The sequence below is a fragment of the Schistocerca cancellata genome, unplaced genomic scaffold (genome assembly GCF_023864275.1).
Source record: "Schistocerca cancellata isolate TAMUIC-IGC-003103 unplaced genomic scaffold, iqSchCanc2.1 HiC_scaffold_411, whole genome shotgun sequence".
Classification (NCBI taxonomy): domain Eukaryota; kingdom Metazoa; phylum Arthropoda; class Insecta; order Orthoptera; family Acrididae; genus Schistocerca; species Schistocerca cancellata.
The window spans coordinates 1-13,242 of NW_026046428.1; the positions used below are offsets into that span (position 1 = coordinate 1).

The window sequence follows — 13,242 nt, forward strand, 5'->3', positions numbered from 1 at the left end:
GGGAAGTTTTTGCGCACACGACCCTCCATCTTTTGGCCTTCCAACCTTCGTTTGTCGCCCTCCTTCCGGAGCTTCAACCGAACGTAATCGGGGAAGCAGGCACAGGATGCAATTACTGTCAGCACCGGGATAAAGGGAGAAGAGGCACTGGTCCGCTGTTGGGGTGCTACCAGCGTCAGTGGGAAGTCGGTGAAGTCGCCAGTTGCGCCAGAAGCCAGCAATTACCGTAGTACGCCTACACACGCGTTCCAGTTATTCACATTGCTTGCAGTCGCTCCATGCACAACAAGCGTGAGCCCGGATAGCTCAGTCGGTAGAGCATTAGGCTTTTAACCTAAGTGTCCAGGGTTCGAATCCCTGTTCGGGCGAAGATTTTAACGCTTCCGTAATGGCTCGTCTCGTAGCGCTGGTAGCCCTGCCGTAATCAGTGCACCGAGTTCGTTTCCTGTCAACATTCTGCGCAGACCGGTTGCATTTTTCACGATTCGAGGGAAGCTTTAGCTACGAGCAGTCGTGGCCGAGTGGTTAAGGCGTCTGACTAGAAATCAGATTCCCTGTGGGAGCGTAGGTTCGAGTCCTACAGACTGCGTCGGTTTTTTTATTTTTTGTTTCAGAAGAGAGAGCAGAAAATTTCGCAGTTTGCCTGTCGTTTTGGTACCTCGCTACACCTCACCTCTCACAGTCGTTTATAGCGCCTGTCCTTTTGATAAGGGCGAAATCCAAGCGTCAGCTTTCGCGTCAGCCGAGCAAAGTCGGGACAAGTCGGGACATACTACAGGATGGCCTGCGTGGAGCGACGACGGAAAGAAAACGTTAATTCAACAGCACGTGGCTCACATACTCATACGCATAGATTTGCGCCCGTTGCGGTGGCCGGGAATCGAACGCGGCTCAACTGCTCGGAAGGCAACTATGCTCACCATTACACTACCACCGCACAGCCGCTGCTCGCAACGCCGCGCTGTGTCGGCTTCCCGCCCGCCGGCAGTGGCCCACGGTGATAGTAGCTGTAGGCGCTTTACGAGGTAGGAGGGTGCATTCGGGCAGCGCCTCCACGCACGCTGCGTCTTTGGGCAAGGCTCGTCGCCGCGGCCGCAACGTTACTCACACAATAGTGACGAGCGGTCGCTTTGAGGCAGTGTAGTGGGGGACTCCGCGTGTGTAGCACTTTTTTCGGTTGTATCCGACGTCGCTGGGTGGCAATCCCACTTTCCCTGCAGACAGCTGCTCGGGAATATGCTCGGGAAGCACGGACGTCATCGGACGTCCGCCCCCAACAAATGCAACTAACAAAATGAGAACAACAACTAAAAAGGTGGTAGGTTGTTCGACTACCACGCGGGCGGCCCGGCTTCGATTCCCGGCCGATGCATCGTTTTGCTGTTCTCGCTATAGTGCTGCCGCGCCGATTGCTCGCTTGAGGTGCGCCAGCCTCAGGAATGTATAGCAGGATTCGCTGTGAGAAGAACCAAACATGCAGCACGCAAGAGACCCTACTTGGACGGCCGCGTGCTGTTACTGAACTCCAGCGTCGGCCTGGCCCTACAGGCCGCTGTGTTCAGGTGCCGCAAGGGCGATGTACTGTAACCTCAGGCAGTGCTGCTTTCCGTCGTTAAAAAAGCTGCGGCAGCAGTTTACTCTAGCAAGTCGGGAAAGCACGCGTAGCGACACAACAGATTCCTGAGAAAGCGCAAACTGTCTATCTCTAATATGTGAGACTTACCAAGATTCCTGGGATGATGGTTGCAACGAGCCTCGGTAGCGCAGTAGGTAGCGCGTAAGTCTCATAATCTTAAGGTCGTGAGTTCGATCCTCACCCGGGGCATTTAATTTGCTGTACATCACGGCTGAATTAACGGCGTTGCTATTGCTAGCGAACGAACTTAATTGTCGTTTGTTATCCACAAGGAGTCCACGCCTCAGCGTCACAATGTTTACTTCCAATTATGGCAAGGTACAACTTTGATCATTCTCCTCCCCTGTTATGAGTGAAATATGATGCAAACAGCAATGAATAGACAGTTTCGAGCTGTGCGCCATGCCAGTCTGCACGCGCAAAAATGCTCGCAAACAGAGAACAACACTGAGTCCGGATTGAGCACGAAATGCGAGAAGAGAGGGAGTAAATCTCACGTTTCTCGAGCAAATCCGGTGTGGTCTAGTGGCTAGGATACCTGGCTTTCACCCAGGAGGCCCGGGTTCGATTCCCGGTACCGGAAGGGAAGTTTTTGCGCACACGACCCTCCATCTTTTGGCCTTCCAACCTTCGTTTGTCGCCCTCCTTCCGGAGCTTCAACCGAACGTAATCGGGGGAAGCAGGCACAGGATGCAATTACTGTCAGCACCGGGATAAAGGGAGAAGAGGCACTGGTCCGCTGTTGGGGTGCTACCAGCGTCAGTGGGAAGTCGGTGAAGTCGCCAGTTGCGCCAGAAGCCAGCAATTACCGTAGTACGCCTACACACGCGTTCCAGTTATTCACATTGCTTGCAGTCGCTCCATGCACAACAAGCGTGAGCCCGGATAGCTCAGTCGGTAGAGCATTAGGCTTTTAACCTAAGTGTCCAGGGTTCGAATCCCTGTTCGGGCGAAGATTTTAACGCTTCCGTAATGGCTCGTCTCGTAGCGCTGGTAGCCCTGCCGTAATCAGTGCACCGAGTTCGTTTCCTGTCAACATTCTGCGCAGACCGGTTGCATTTTTCACGATTCGAGGGAAGCTTTAGCTACGAGCAGTCGTGGCCGAGTGGTTAAGGCGTCTGACTAGAAATCAGATTCCCTGTGGGAGCGTAGGTTCGAGTCCTACCGACTGCGTCGGTTTTTTTATTTTTTGTTTCAGAAGAGAGAGCAGAAAATTTCGCAGTTTGCCTGTCGTTTTGGTACCTCGCTACACCTCACCTCTCACAGTCGTTTATAGCGCCTGTCCTTTTGATAAGGGCGAAATCCAAGCGTCAGCTTTCGCGTCAGCCGAGCAAAGTCGGGACAAGTCGGGACATACTACAGGATGGCCTGCGTGGAGCGACGACGGAAAGAAAACGTTAATTCAACAGCACGTGGCTCACATACTCATACGCATAGATTTGCGCCCGTTGCGGTGGCCGGGAATCGAACGCGGCTCAACTGCTCGGAAGGCAACTATGCTCACCATTACACTACCACCGCACAGCCGCTGCTCGCAACGCCGCGCTGTGTCGGCTTCCCGCCCGCCGGCAGTGGCCCACGGTGATAGTAGCTGTAGGCGCTTTACGAGGTAGGAGGGTGCATTCGGGCAGCGCCTCCACGCACGCTGCGTCTTTGGGCAAGGCTCGTCGCCGCGGCCGCAACGTTACTCACACAATAGTGACGAGCGGTCGCTTTGAGGCAGTGTAGTGGGGGACTCCGCGTGTGTAGCACTTTTTTCGGTTGTATCCGACGTCGCTGGGTGGCAATCCCACTTTCCCTGCAGACAGCTGCTCGGGAATATGCTCGGGAAGCACGGACGTCATCGGACGTCCGCCCCCAACAAATGCAACTAACAAAATGAGAACAACAACTAAAAAGGTGGTAGGTTGTTCGACTACCACGCGGGCGGCCCGGCTTCGATTCCCGGCCGATGCATCGTTTTGCTGTTCTCGCTATAGTGCTGCCGCGCCGATTGCTCGCTTGAGGTGCGCCAGCCTCAGGAATGTATAGCAGGATTCGCTGTGAGAAGAACCAAACATGCAGCACGCAAGAGACCCTACTTGGACGGCCGCGTGCTGTTACTGAACTCCAGCGTCGGCCTGGCCCTACAGGCCGCTGTGTTCAGGTGCCGCAAGGGCGATGTACTGTAACCTCAGGCAGTGCTGCTTTCCGTCGTTAAAAAAGCTGCGGCAGCAGTTTACTCTAGCAAGTCGGGAAAGCACGCGTAGCGACACAACAGATTCCTGAGAAAGCGCAAACTGTCTATCTCTAATATGTGAGACTTACCAAGATTCCTGGGATGATGGTTGCAACGAGCCTCGGTAGCGCAGTAGGTAGCGCGTAAGTCTCATAATCTTAAGGTCGTGAGTTCGATCCTCACCCGGGGCATTTAATTTGCTGTACATCACGGCTGAATTAACGGCGTTGCTATTGCTAGCGAACGAACTTAATTGTCGTTTGTTATCCACAAGGAGTCCACGCCTCAGCGTCACAATGTTTACTTCCAATTATGGCAAGGTACAACTTTGATCATTCTCCTCCCCTGTTATGAGTGAAATATGATGCAAACAGCAATGAATAGACAGTTTCGAGCTGTGCGCCATGCCAGTCTGCACGCGCAAAAATGCTCGCAAACAGAGAACAACACTGAGTCCGGATTGAGCACGAAATGCGAGAAGAGAGGGAGTAAATCTCACGTTTCTCGAGCAAATCCGGTGTGGTCTAGTGGCTAGGATACCTGGCTTTCACCCAGGAGGCCCGGGTTCGATTCCCGGTACCGGAAGGGAAGTTTTTGCGCACACGACCCTCCATCTTTTGGCCTTCCAACCTTCGTTTGTCGCCCTCCTTCCGGAGCTTCAACCGAACGTAATCGGGGGAAGCAGGCACAGGATGCAATTACTGTCAGCACCGGGATAAAGGGAGAAGAGGCACTGGTCCGCTGTTGGGGTGCTACCAGCGTCAGTGGGAAGTCGGTGAAGTCGCCAGTTGCGCCAGAAGCCAGCAATTACCGTAGTACGCCTACACACGCGTTCCAGTTATTCACATTGCTTGCAGTCGCTCCATGCACAACAAGCGTGAGCCCGGATAGCTCAGTCGGTAGAGCATTAGGCTTTTAACCTAAGTGTCCAGGGTTCGAATCCCTGTTCGGGCGAAGATTTTAACGCTTCCGTAATGGCTCGTCTCGTAGCGCTGGTAGCCCTGCCGTAATCAGTGCACCGAGTTCGTTTCCTGTCAACATTCTGCGCAGACCGGTTGCATTTTTCACGATTCGAGGGAAGCTTTAGCTACGAGCAGTCGTGGCCGAGTGGTTAAGGCGTCTGACTAGAAATCAGATTCCCTGTGGGAGCGTAGGTTCGAGTCCTACCGACTGCGTCGGTTTTTTTATTTTTTGTTTCAGAAGAGAGAGCAGAAAATTTCGCAGTTTGCCTGTCGTTTTGGTACCTCGCTACACCTCACCTCTCACAGTCGTTTATAGCGCCTGTCCTTTTGATAAGGGCGAAATCCAAGCGTCAGCTTTCGCGTCAGCCGAGCAAAGTCGGGACAAGTCGGGACATACTACAGGATGGCCTGCGTGGAGCGACGACGGAAAGAAAACGTTAATTCAACAGCACGTGGCTCACATACTCATACGCATAGATTTGCGCCCGTTGCGGTGGCCGGGAATCGAACGCGGCTCAACTGCTCGGAAGGCAACTATGCTCACCATTACACTACCACCGCACAGCCGCTGCTCGCAACGCCGCGCTGTGTCGGCTTCCCGCCCGCCGGCAGTGGCCCACGGTGATAGTAGCTGTAGGCGCTTTACGAGGTAGGAGGGTGCATTCGGGCAGCGCCTCCACGCACGCTGCGTCTTTGGGCAAGGCTCGTCGCCGCGGCCGCAACGTTACTCACACAATAGTGACGAGCGGTCGCTTTGAGGCAGTGTAGTGGGGGACTCCGCGTGTGTAGCACTTTTTTCGGTTGTATCCGACGTCGCTGGGTGGCAATCCCACTTTCCCTGCAGACAGCTGCTCGGGAATATGCTCGGGAAGCACGGACGTCATCGGACGTCCGCCCCCAACAAATGCAACTAACAAAATGAGAACAACAACTAAAAAGGTGGTAGGTTGTTCGACTACCACGCGGGCGGCCCGGCTTCGATTCCCGGCCGATGCATCGTTTTGCTGTTCTCGCTATAGTGCTGCCGCGCCGATTGCTCGCTTGAGGTGCGCCAGCCTCAGGAATGTATAGCAGGATTCGCTGTGAGAAGAACCAAACATGCAGCACGCAAGAGACCCTACTTGGACGGCCGCGTGCTGTTACTGAACTCCAGCGTCGGCCTGGCCCTACAGGCCGCTGTGTTCAGGTGCCGCAAGGGCGATGTACTGTAACCTCAGGCAGTGCTGCTTTCCGTCGTTAAAAAAGCTGCGGCAGCAGTTTACTCTAGCAAGTCGGGAAAGCACGCGTAGCGACACAACAGATTCCTGAGAAAGCGCAAACTGTCTATCTCTAATATGTGAGACTTACCAAGATTCCTGGGATGATGGTTGCAACGAGCCTCGGTAGCGCAGTAGGTAGCGCGTAAGTCTCATAATCTTAAGGTCGTGAGTTCGATCCTCACCCGGGGCATTTAATTTGCTGTACATCACGGCTGAATTAACGGCGTTGCTATTGCTAGCGAACGAACTTAATTGTCGTTTGTTATCCACAAGGAGTCCACGCCTCAGCGTCACAATGTTTACTTCCAATTATGGCAAGGTACAACTTTGATCATTCTCCTCCCCTGTTATGAGTGAAATATGATGCAAACAGCAATGAATAGACAGTTTCGAGCTGTGCGCCATGCCAGTCTGCACGCGCAAAAATGCTCGCAAACAGAGAACAACACTGAGTCCGGATTGAGCACGAAATGCGAGAAGAGAGGGAGTAAATCTCACGTTTCTCGAGCAAATCCGGTGTGGTCTAGTGGCTAGGATACCTGGCTTTCACCCAGGAGGCCCGGGTTCGATTCCCGGTACCGGAAGGGAAGTTTTTGCGCACACGACCCTCCATCTTTTGGCCTTCCAACCTTCGTTTGTCGCCCTCCTTCCGGAGCTTCAACCGAACGTAATCGGGGGAAGCAGGCACAGGATGCAATTACTGTCAGCACCGGGATAAAGGGAGAAGAGGCACTGGTCCGCTGTTGGGGTGCTACCAGCGTCAGTGGGAAGTCGGTGAAGTCGCCAGTTGCGCCAGAAGCCAGCAATTACCGTAGTACGCCTACACACGCGTTCCAGTTATTCACATTGCTTGCAGTCGCTCCATGCACAACAAGCGTGAGCCCGGATAGCTCAGTCGGTAGAGCATTAGGCTTTTAACCTAAGTGTCCAGGGTTCGAATCCCTGTTCGGGCGAAGATTTTAACGCTTCCGTAATGGCTCGTCTCGTAGCGCTGGTAGCCCTGCCGTAATCAGTGCACCGAGTTCGTTTCCTGTCAACATTCTGCGCAGACCGGTTGCATTTTTCACGATTCGAGGGAAGCTTTAGCTACGAGCAGTCGTGGCCGAGTGGTTAAGGCGTCTGACTAGAAATCAGATTCCCTGTGGGAGCGTAGGTTCGAGTCCTACCGACTGCGTCGGTTTTTTTATTTTTTGTTTCAGAAGAGAGAGCAGAAAATTTCGCAGTTTGCCTGTCGTTTTGGTACCTCGCTACACCTCACCTCTCACAGTCGTTTATAGCGCCTGTCCTTTTGATAAGGGCGAAATCCAAGCGTCAGCTTTCGCGTCAGCCGAGCAAAGTCGGGACAAGTCGGGACATACTACAGGATGGCCTGCGTGGAGCGACGACGGAAAGAAAACGTTAATTCAACAGCACGTGGCTCACATACTCATACGCATAGATTTGCGCCCGTTGCGGTGGCCGGGAATCGAACGCGGCTCAACTGCTCGGAAGGCAACTATGCTCACCATTACACTACCACCGCACAGCCGCTGCTCGCAACGCCGCGCTGTGTCGGCTTCCCGCCCGCCGGCAGTGGCCCACGGTGATAGTAGCTGTAGGCGCTTTACGAGGTAGGAGGGTGCATTCGGGCAGCGCCTCCACGCACGCTGCGTCTTTGGGCAAGGCTCGTCGCCGCGGCCGCAACGTTACTCACACAATAGTGACGAGCGGTCGCTTTGAGGCAGTGTAGTGGGGGACTCCGCGTGTGTAGCACTTTTTTCGGTTGTATCCGACGTCGCTGGGTGGCAATCCCACTTTCCCTGCAGACAGCTGCTCGGGAATATGCTCGGGAAGCACGGACGTCATCGGACGTCCGCCCCCAACAAATGCAACTAACAAAATGAGAACAACAACTAAAAAGGTGGTAGGTTGTTCGACTACCACGCGGGCGGCCCGGCTTCGATTCCCGGCCGATGCATCGTTTTGCTGTTCTCGCTATAGTGCTGCCGCGCCGATTGCTCGCTTGAGGTGCGCCAGCCTCAGGAATGTATAGCAGGATTCGCTGTGAGAAGAACCAAACATGCAGCACGCAAGAGACCCTACTTGGACGGCCGCGTGCTGTTACTGAACTCCAGCGTCGGCCTGGCCCTACAGGCCGCTGTGTTCAGGTGCCGCAAGGGCGATGTACTGTAACCTCAGGCAGTGCTGCTTTCCGTCGTTAAAAAAGCTGCGGCAGCAGTTTACTCTAGCAAGTCGGGAAAGCACGCGTAGCGACACAACAGATTCCTGAGAAAGCGCAAACTGTCTATCTCTAATATGTGAGACTTACCAAGATTCCTGGGATGATGGTTGCAACGAGCCTCGGTAGCGCAGTAGGTAGCGCGTAAGTCTCATAATCTTAAGGTCGTGAGTTCGATCCTCACCCGGGGCATTTAATTTGCTGTACATCACGGCTGAATTAACGGCGTTGCTATTGCTAGCGAACGAACTTAATTGTCGTTTGTTATCCACAAGGAGTCCACGCCTCAGAGTCACAATGTTTACTTCCAATTATGGCAAGGTACAACTTTGATCATTCTCCTCCCCTGTTATGAGTGAAATATGATGCAAACAGCAATGAATAGACAGTTTCGAGCTGTGCGCCATGCCAGTCTGCACGCGCAAAAATGCTCGCAAACAGAGAACAACACTGAGTCCGGATTGAGCACGAAATGCGAGAAGAGAGGGAGTAAATCTCACGTTTCTCGAGCAAATCCGGTGTGGTCTAGTGGCTAGGATACCTGGCTTTCACCCAGGAGGCCCGGGTTCGATTCCCGGTACCGGAAGGGAAGTTTTTGCGCACACGACCCTCCATCTTTTGGCCTTCCAACCTTCGTTTGTCGCCCTCCTTCCGGAGCTTCAACCGAACGTAATCGGGGGAAGCAGGCACAGGATGCAATTACTGTCAGCACCGGGATAAAGGGAGAAGAGGCACTGGTCCGCTGTTGGGGTGCTACCAGCGTCAGTGGGAAGTCGGTGAAGTCGCCAGTTGCGCCAGAAGCCAGCAATTACCGTAGTACGCCTACACACGCGTTCCAGTTATTCACATTGCTTGCAGTCGCTCCATGCACAACAAGCGTGAGCCCGGATAGCTCAGTCGGTAGAGCATTAGGCTTTTAACCTAAGTGTCCAGGGTTCGAATCCCTGTTCGGGCGAAGATTTTAACGCTTCCGTAATGGCTCGTCTCGTAGCGCTGGTAGCCCTGCCGTAATCAGTGCACCGAGTTCGTTTCCTGTCAACATTCTGCGCAGACCGGTTGCATTTTTCACGATTCGAGGGAAGCTTTAGCTACGAGCAGTCGTGGCCGAGTGGTTAAGGCGTCTGACTAGAAATCAGATTCCCTGTGGGAGCGTAGGTTCGAGTCCTACCGACTGCGTCGGTTTTTTTATTTTTTGTTTCAGAAGAGAGAGCAGAAAATTTCGCAGTTTGCCTGTCGTTTTGGTACCTCGCTACACCTCACCTCTCACAGTCGTTTATAGCGCCTGTCCTTTTGATAAGGGCGAAATCCAAGCGTCAGCTTTCGCGTCAGCCGAGCAAAGTCGGGACAAGTCGGGACATACTACAGGATGGCCTGCGTGGAGCGACGACGGAAAGAAAACGTTAATTCAACAGCACGTGGCTCACATACTCATACGCATAGATTTGCGCCCGTTGCGGTGGCCGGGAATCGAACGCGGCTCAACTGCTCGGAAGGCAACTATGCTCACCATTACACTACCACCGCACAGCCGCTGCTCGCAACGCCGCGCTGTGTCGGCTTCCCGCCCGCCGGCAGTGGCCCACGGTGATAGTAGCTGTAGGCGCTTTACGAGGTAGGAGGGTGCATTCGGGCAGCGCCTCCACGCACGCTGCGTCTTTGGGCAAGGCTCGTCGCCGCGGCCGCAACGTTACTCACACAATAGTGACGAGCGGTCGCTTTGAGGCAGTGTAGTGGGGGACTCCGCGTGTGTAGCACTTTTTTCGGTTGTATCCGACGTCGCTGGGTGGCAATCCCACTTTCCCTGCAGACAGCTGCTCGGGAATATGCTCGGGAAGCACGGACGTCATCGGACGTCCGCCCCCAACAAATGCAACTAACAAAATGAGAACAACAACTAAAAAGGTGGTAGGTTGTTCGACTACCACGCGGGCGGCCCGGCTTCGATTCCCGGCCGATGCATCGTTTTGCTGTTCTCGCTATAGTGCTGCCGCGCCGATTGCTCGCTTGAGGTGCGCCAGCCTCAGGAATGTATAGCAGGATTCGCTGTGAGAAGAACCAAACATGCAGCACGCAAGAGACCCTACTTGGACGGCCGCGTGCTGTTACTGAACTCCAGCGTCGGCCTGGCCCTACAGGCCGCTGTGTTCAGGTGCCGCAAGGGCGATGTACTGTAACCTCAGGCAGTGCTGCTTTCCGTCGTTAAAAAAGCTGCGGCAGCAGTTTACTCTAGCAAGTCGGGAAAGCACGCGTAGCGACACAACAGATTCCTGAGAAAGCGCAAACTGTCTATCTCTAATATGTGAGACTTACCAAGATTCCTGGGATGATGGTTGCAACGAGCCTCGGTAGCGCAGTAGGTAGCGCGTAAGTCTCATAATCTTAAGGTCGTGAGTTCGATCCTCACCCGGGGCATTTAATTTGCTGTACATCACGGCTGAATTAACGGCGTTGCTATTGCTAGCGAACGAACTTAATTGTCGTTTGTTATCCACAAGGAGTCCACGCCTCAGAGTCACAATGTTTACTTCCAATTATGGCAAGGTACAACTTTGATCATTCTCCTCCCCTGTTATGAGTGAAATATGATGCAAACAGCAATGAATAGACAGTTTCGAGCTGTGCGCCATGCCAGTCTGCACGCGCAAAAATGCTCGCAAACAGAGAACAACACTGAGTCCGGATTGAGCACGAAATGCGAGAAGAGAGGGAGTAAATCTCACGTTTCTCGAGCAAATCCGGTGTGGTCTAGTGGCTAGGATACCTGGCTTTCACCCAGGAGGCCCGGGTTCGATTCCCGGTACCGGAAGGGAAGTTTTTGCGCACACGACCCTCCATCTTTTGGCCTTCCAACCTTCGTTTGTCGCCCTCCTTCCGGAGCTTCAACCGAACGTAATCGGGGGAAGCAGGCACAGGATGCAATTACTGTCAGCACCGGGATAAAGGGAGAAGAGGCACTGGTCCGCTGTTGGGGTGCTACCAGCGTCAGTGGGAAGTCGGTGAAGTCGCCAGTTGCGCCAGAAGCCAGCAATTACCGTAGTACGCCTACACACGCGTTCCAGTTATTCACATTGCTTGCAGTCGCTCCATGCACAAAAAGCGTGAGCCCGGATAGCTCAGTCGGTAGAGCATTAGGCTTTTAACCTAAGTGTCCAGGGTTCGAATCCCTGTTCGGGCGAAGATTTTAACGCTTCCGTAATGGCTCGTCTCGTAGCGCTGGTAGCCCTGCCGTAATCAGTGCACCGAGTTCGTTTCCTGTCAACATTCTGCGCAGACCGGTTGCATTTTTCACGATTCGAGGGAAGCTTTAGCTACGAGCAGTCGTGGCCGAGTGGTTAAGGCGTCTGACTAGAAATCAGATTCCCTGTGGGAGCGTAGGTTCGAGTCCTACCGACTGCGTCGGTTTTTTTATTTTTTGTTTCAGAAGAGAGAGCAGAAAATTTCGCAGTTTGCCTGTCGTTTTGGTACCTCGCTACACCTCACCTCTCACAGTCGTTTATAGCGCCTGTCCTTTTGATAAGGGCGAAATCCAAGCGTCAGCTTTCGCGTCAGCCGAGCAAAGTCGGGACAAGTCGGGACATACTACAGGATGGCCTGCGTGGAGCGACGACGGAAAGAAAACGTTAATTCAACAGCACGTGGCTCACATACTCATACGCATAGATTTGCGCCCGTTGCGGTGGCCGGGAATCGAACGCGGCTCAACTGCTCGGAAGGCAACTATGCTCACCATTACACTACCACCGCACAGCCGCTGCTCGCAACGCCGCGCTGTGTCGGCTTCCCGCCCGCCGGCAGTGGCCCACGGTGATAGTAGCTGTAGGCGCTTTACGAGGTAGGAGGGTGCATTCGGGCAGCGCCTCCACGCACGCTGCGTCTTTGGGCAAGGCTCGTCGCCGCGGCCGCAACGTTACTCACACAATAGTGACGAGCGGTCGCTTTGAGGCAGTGTAGTGGGGGACTCCGCGTGTGTAGCACTTTTTTCGGTTGTATCCGACGTCGCTGGGTGGCAATCCCACTTTCCCTGCAGACAGCTGCTCGGGAATATGCTCGGGAAGCACGGACGTCATCGGACGTCCGCCCCCAACAAATGCAACTAACAAAATGAGAACAACAACTAAAAAGGTGGTAGGTTGTTCGACTACCACGCGGGCGGCCCGGCTTCGATTCCCGGCCGATGCATCGTTTTGCTGTTCTCGCTATAGTGCTGCCGCGCCGATTGCTCGCTTGAGGTGCGCCAGCCTCAGGAATGTATAGCAGGATTCGCTGTGAGAAGAACCAAACATGCAGCACGCAAGAGACCCTACTTGGACGGCCGCGTGCTGTTACTGAACTCCAGCGTCGGCCTGGCCCTACAGGCCGCTGTGTTCAGGTGCCGCAAGGGCGATGTACTGTAACCTCAGGCAGTGCTGCTTTCCGTCGTTAAAAAAGCTGCGGCAGCAGTTTACTCTAGCAAGTCGGGAAAGCACGCGTAGCGACACAACAGATTCCTGAGAAAGCGCAAACTGTCTATCTCTAATATGTGAGACTTACCAAGATTCCTGGGATGATGGTTGCAACGAGCCTCGGTAGCGCAGTAGGTAGCGCGTAAGTCTCATAATCTTAAGGTCGTGAGTTCGATCCTCACCCGGGGCATTTAATTTGCTGTACATCACGGCTGAATTAACGGCGTTGCTATTGCTAGCGAACGAACTTAATTGTCGTTTGTTATCCACAAGGAGTCCACGCCTCAGAGTCACAATGTTTACTTCCAATTATGGCAAGGTACAACTTTGATCATTCTCCTCCCCTGTTATGAGTGAAATATGATGCAAACAGCAATGAATAGACAGTTTCGAGCTGTGCGCCATGCCAGTCTGCACGCGCAAAAATGCTCGCAAACAGAGAACAACACTGAGTCCGGATTGAGCACGAAATGCGAGAAGAGAGGGAGTAAATCTCACGTTTCTCGA

The 13,242-nt window shown here is 53.8% G+C and overlaps 29 non-coding genes across 29 annotated transcripts; 23 read left to right on the top strand and 6 right to left on the bottom strand.

Moving 5' to 3' along the window:
• The first annotated feature begins 295 nt into the window (after window positions 1-295).
• On the top strand, window positions 296-368 carry Trnak-uuu (transfer RNA lysine (anticodon UUU)). The gene has a single exon. It is a non-coding gene; the product is annotated as a tRNA-Lys (tRNA).
• Window positions 369-507: 139 nt separating this feature from the next.
• On the top strand, window positions 508-589 carry Trnas-aga (transfer RNA serine (anticodon AGA)). The gene has a single exon. It is a non-coding gene; the product is annotated as a tRNA-Ser (tRNA).
• A 276-nt stretch (window positions 590-865) lies between these two features.
• Window positions 866-937, bottom strand: Trnag-ucc (transfer RNA glycine (anticodon UCC)). The gene has a single exon. It is a non-coding gene; the product is annotated as a tRNA-Gly (tRNA).
• Window positions 938-1,752: 815 nt separating this feature from the next.
• Window positions 1,753-1,825, top strand: Trnam-cau (transfer RNA methionine (anticodon CAU)). Its single transcript has one exon. It is a non-coding gene; the product is annotated as a tRNA-Met (tRNA).
• Window positions 1,826-2,147: 322 nt separating this feature from the next.
• Window positions 2,148-2,219, top strand: Trnae-uuc (transfer RNA glutamic acid (anticodon UUC)). The gene has a single exon. It is a non-coding gene; the product is annotated as a tRNA-Glu (tRNA).
• Window positions 2,220-2,515: 296 nt separating this feature from the next.
• Window positions 2,516-2,588, top strand: Trnak-uuu (transfer RNA lysine (anticodon UUU)). The gene has a single exon. It is a non-coding gene; the product is annotated as a tRNA-Lys (tRNA).
• A 139-nt stretch (window positions 2,589-2,727) lies between these two features.
• On the top strand, window positions 2,728-2,809 carry Trnas-aga (transfer RNA serine (anticodon AGA)). Its single transcript has one exon. It is a non-coding gene; the product is annotated as a tRNA-Ser (tRNA).
• A 276-nt stretch (window positions 2,810-3,085) lies between these two features.
• On the bottom strand, window positions 3,086-3,157 carry Trnag-ucc (transfer RNA glycine (anticodon UCC)). The gene has a single exon. It is a non-coding gene; the product is annotated as a tRNA-Gly (tRNA).
• An 815-nt stretch (window positions 3,158-3,972) lies between these two features.
• On the top strand, window positions 3,973-4,045 carry Trnam-cau (transfer RNA methionine (anticodon CAU)). The gene has a single exon. It is a non-coding gene; the product is annotated as a tRNA-Met (tRNA).
• Window positions 4,046-4,367: 322 nt separating this feature from the next.
• Trnae-uuc (transfer RNA glutamic acid (anticodon UUC)) lies at window positions 4,368-4,439 on the top strand. Its single transcript has one exon. It is a non-coding gene; the product is annotated as a tRNA-Glu (tRNA).
• A 296-nt stretch (window positions 4,440-4,735) lies between these two features.
• Trnak-uuu (transfer RNA lysine (anticodon UUU)) lies at window positions 4,736-4,808 on the top strand. Its single transcript has one exon. It is a non-coding gene; the product is annotated as a tRNA-Lys (tRNA).
• A 139-nt stretch (window positions 4,809-4,947) lies between these two features.
• Window positions 4,948-5,029, top strand: Trnas-aga (transfer RNA serine (anticodon AGA)). The gene has a single exon. It is a non-coding gene; the product is annotated as a tRNA-Ser (tRNA).
• Window positions 5,030-5,305: 276 nt separating this feature from the next.
• On the bottom strand, window positions 5,306-5,377 carry Trnag-ucc (transfer RNA glycine (anticodon UCC)). The gene has a single exon. It is a non-coding gene; the product is annotated as a tRNA-Gly (tRNA).
• Window positions 5,378-6,192: 815 nt separating this feature from the next.
• Window positions 6,193-6,265, top strand: Trnam-cau (transfer RNA methionine (anticodon CAU)). Its single transcript has one exon. It is a non-coding gene; the product is annotated as a tRNA-Met (tRNA).
• A 322-nt stretch (window positions 6,266-6,587) lies between these two features.
• On the top strand, window positions 6,588-6,659 carry Trnae-uuc (transfer RNA glutamic acid (anticodon UUC)). The gene has a single exon. It is a non-coding gene; the product is annotated as a tRNA-Glu (tRNA).
• A 296-nt stretch (window positions 6,660-6,955) lies between these two features.
• Trnak-uuu (transfer RNA lysine (anticodon UUU)) lies at window positions 6,956-7,028 on the top strand. Its single transcript has one exon. It is a non-coding gene; the product is annotated as a tRNA-Lys (tRNA).
• A 139-nt stretch (window positions 7,029-7,167) lies between these two features.
• Window positions 7,168-7,249, top strand: Trnas-aga (transfer RNA serine (anticodon AGA)). Its single transcript has one exon. It is a non-coding gene; the product is annotated as a tRNA-Ser (tRNA).
• Window positions 7,250-7,525: 276 nt separating this feature from the next.
• On the bottom strand, window positions 7,526-7,597 carry Trnag-ucc (transfer RNA glycine (anticodon UCC)). Its single transcript has one exon. It is a non-coding gene; the product is annotated as a tRNA-Gly (tRNA).
• An 815-nt stretch (window positions 7,598-8,412) lies between these two features.
• On the top strand, window positions 8,413-8,485 carry Trnam-cau (transfer RNA methionine (anticodon CAU)). The gene has a single exon. It is a non-coding gene; the product is annotated as a tRNA-Met (tRNA).
• Window positions 8,486-8,807: 322 nt separating this feature from the next.
• Window positions 8,808-8,879, top strand: Trnae-uuc (transfer RNA glutamic acid (anticodon UUC)). The gene has a single exon. It is a non-coding gene; the product is annotated as a tRNA-Glu (tRNA).
• A 296-nt stretch (window positions 8,880-9,175) lies between these two features.
• On the top strand, window positions 9,176-9,248 carry Trnak-uuu (transfer RNA lysine (anticodon UUU)). The gene has a single exon. It is a non-coding gene; the product is annotated as a tRNA-Lys (tRNA).
• A 139-nt stretch (window positions 9,249-9,387) lies between these two features.
• Window positions 9,388-9,469, top strand: Trnas-aga (transfer RNA serine (anticodon AGA)). Its single transcript has one exon. It is a non-coding gene; the product is annotated as a tRNA-Ser (tRNA).
• Window positions 9,470-9,745: 276 nt separating this feature from the next.
• Window positions 9,746-9,817, bottom strand: Trnag-ucc (transfer RNA glycine (anticodon UCC)). The gene has a single exon. It is a non-coding gene; the product is annotated as a tRNA-Gly (tRNA).
• Window positions 9,818-10,632: 815 nt separating this feature from the next.
• Window positions 10,633-10,705, top strand: Trnam-cau (transfer RNA methionine (anticodon CAU)). The gene has a single exon. It is a non-coding gene; the product is annotated as a tRNA-Met (tRNA).
• Window positions 10,706-11,027: 322 nt separating this feature from the next.
• Window positions 11,028-11,099, top strand: Trnae-uuc (transfer RNA glutamic acid (anticodon UUC)). Its single transcript has one exon. It is a non-coding gene; the product is annotated as a tRNA-Glu (tRNA).
• Window positions 11,100-11,395: 296 nt separating this feature from the next.
• Trnak-uuu (transfer RNA lysine (anticodon UUU)) lies at window positions 11,396-11,468 on the top strand. Its single transcript has one exon. It is a non-coding gene; the product is annotated as a tRNA-Lys (tRNA).
• A 139-nt stretch (window positions 11,469-11,607) lies between these two features.
• On the top strand, window positions 11,608-11,689 carry Trnas-aga (transfer RNA serine (anticodon AGA)). The gene has a single exon. It is a non-coding gene; the product is annotated as a tRNA-Ser (tRNA).
• Window positions 11,690-11,965: 276 nt separating this feature from the next.
• Trnag-ucc (transfer RNA glycine (anticodon UCC)) lies at window positions 11,966-12,037 on the bottom strand. Its single transcript has one exon. It is a non-coding gene; the product is annotated as a tRNA-Gly (tRNA).
• An 815-nt stretch (window positions 12,038-12,852) lies between these two features.
• Window positions 12,853-12,925, top strand: Trnam-cau (transfer RNA methionine (anticodon CAU)). Its single transcript has one exon. It is a non-coding gene; the product is annotated as a tRNA-Met (tRNA).
• Window positions 12,926-13,242: the final 317 nt, after the last annotated feature.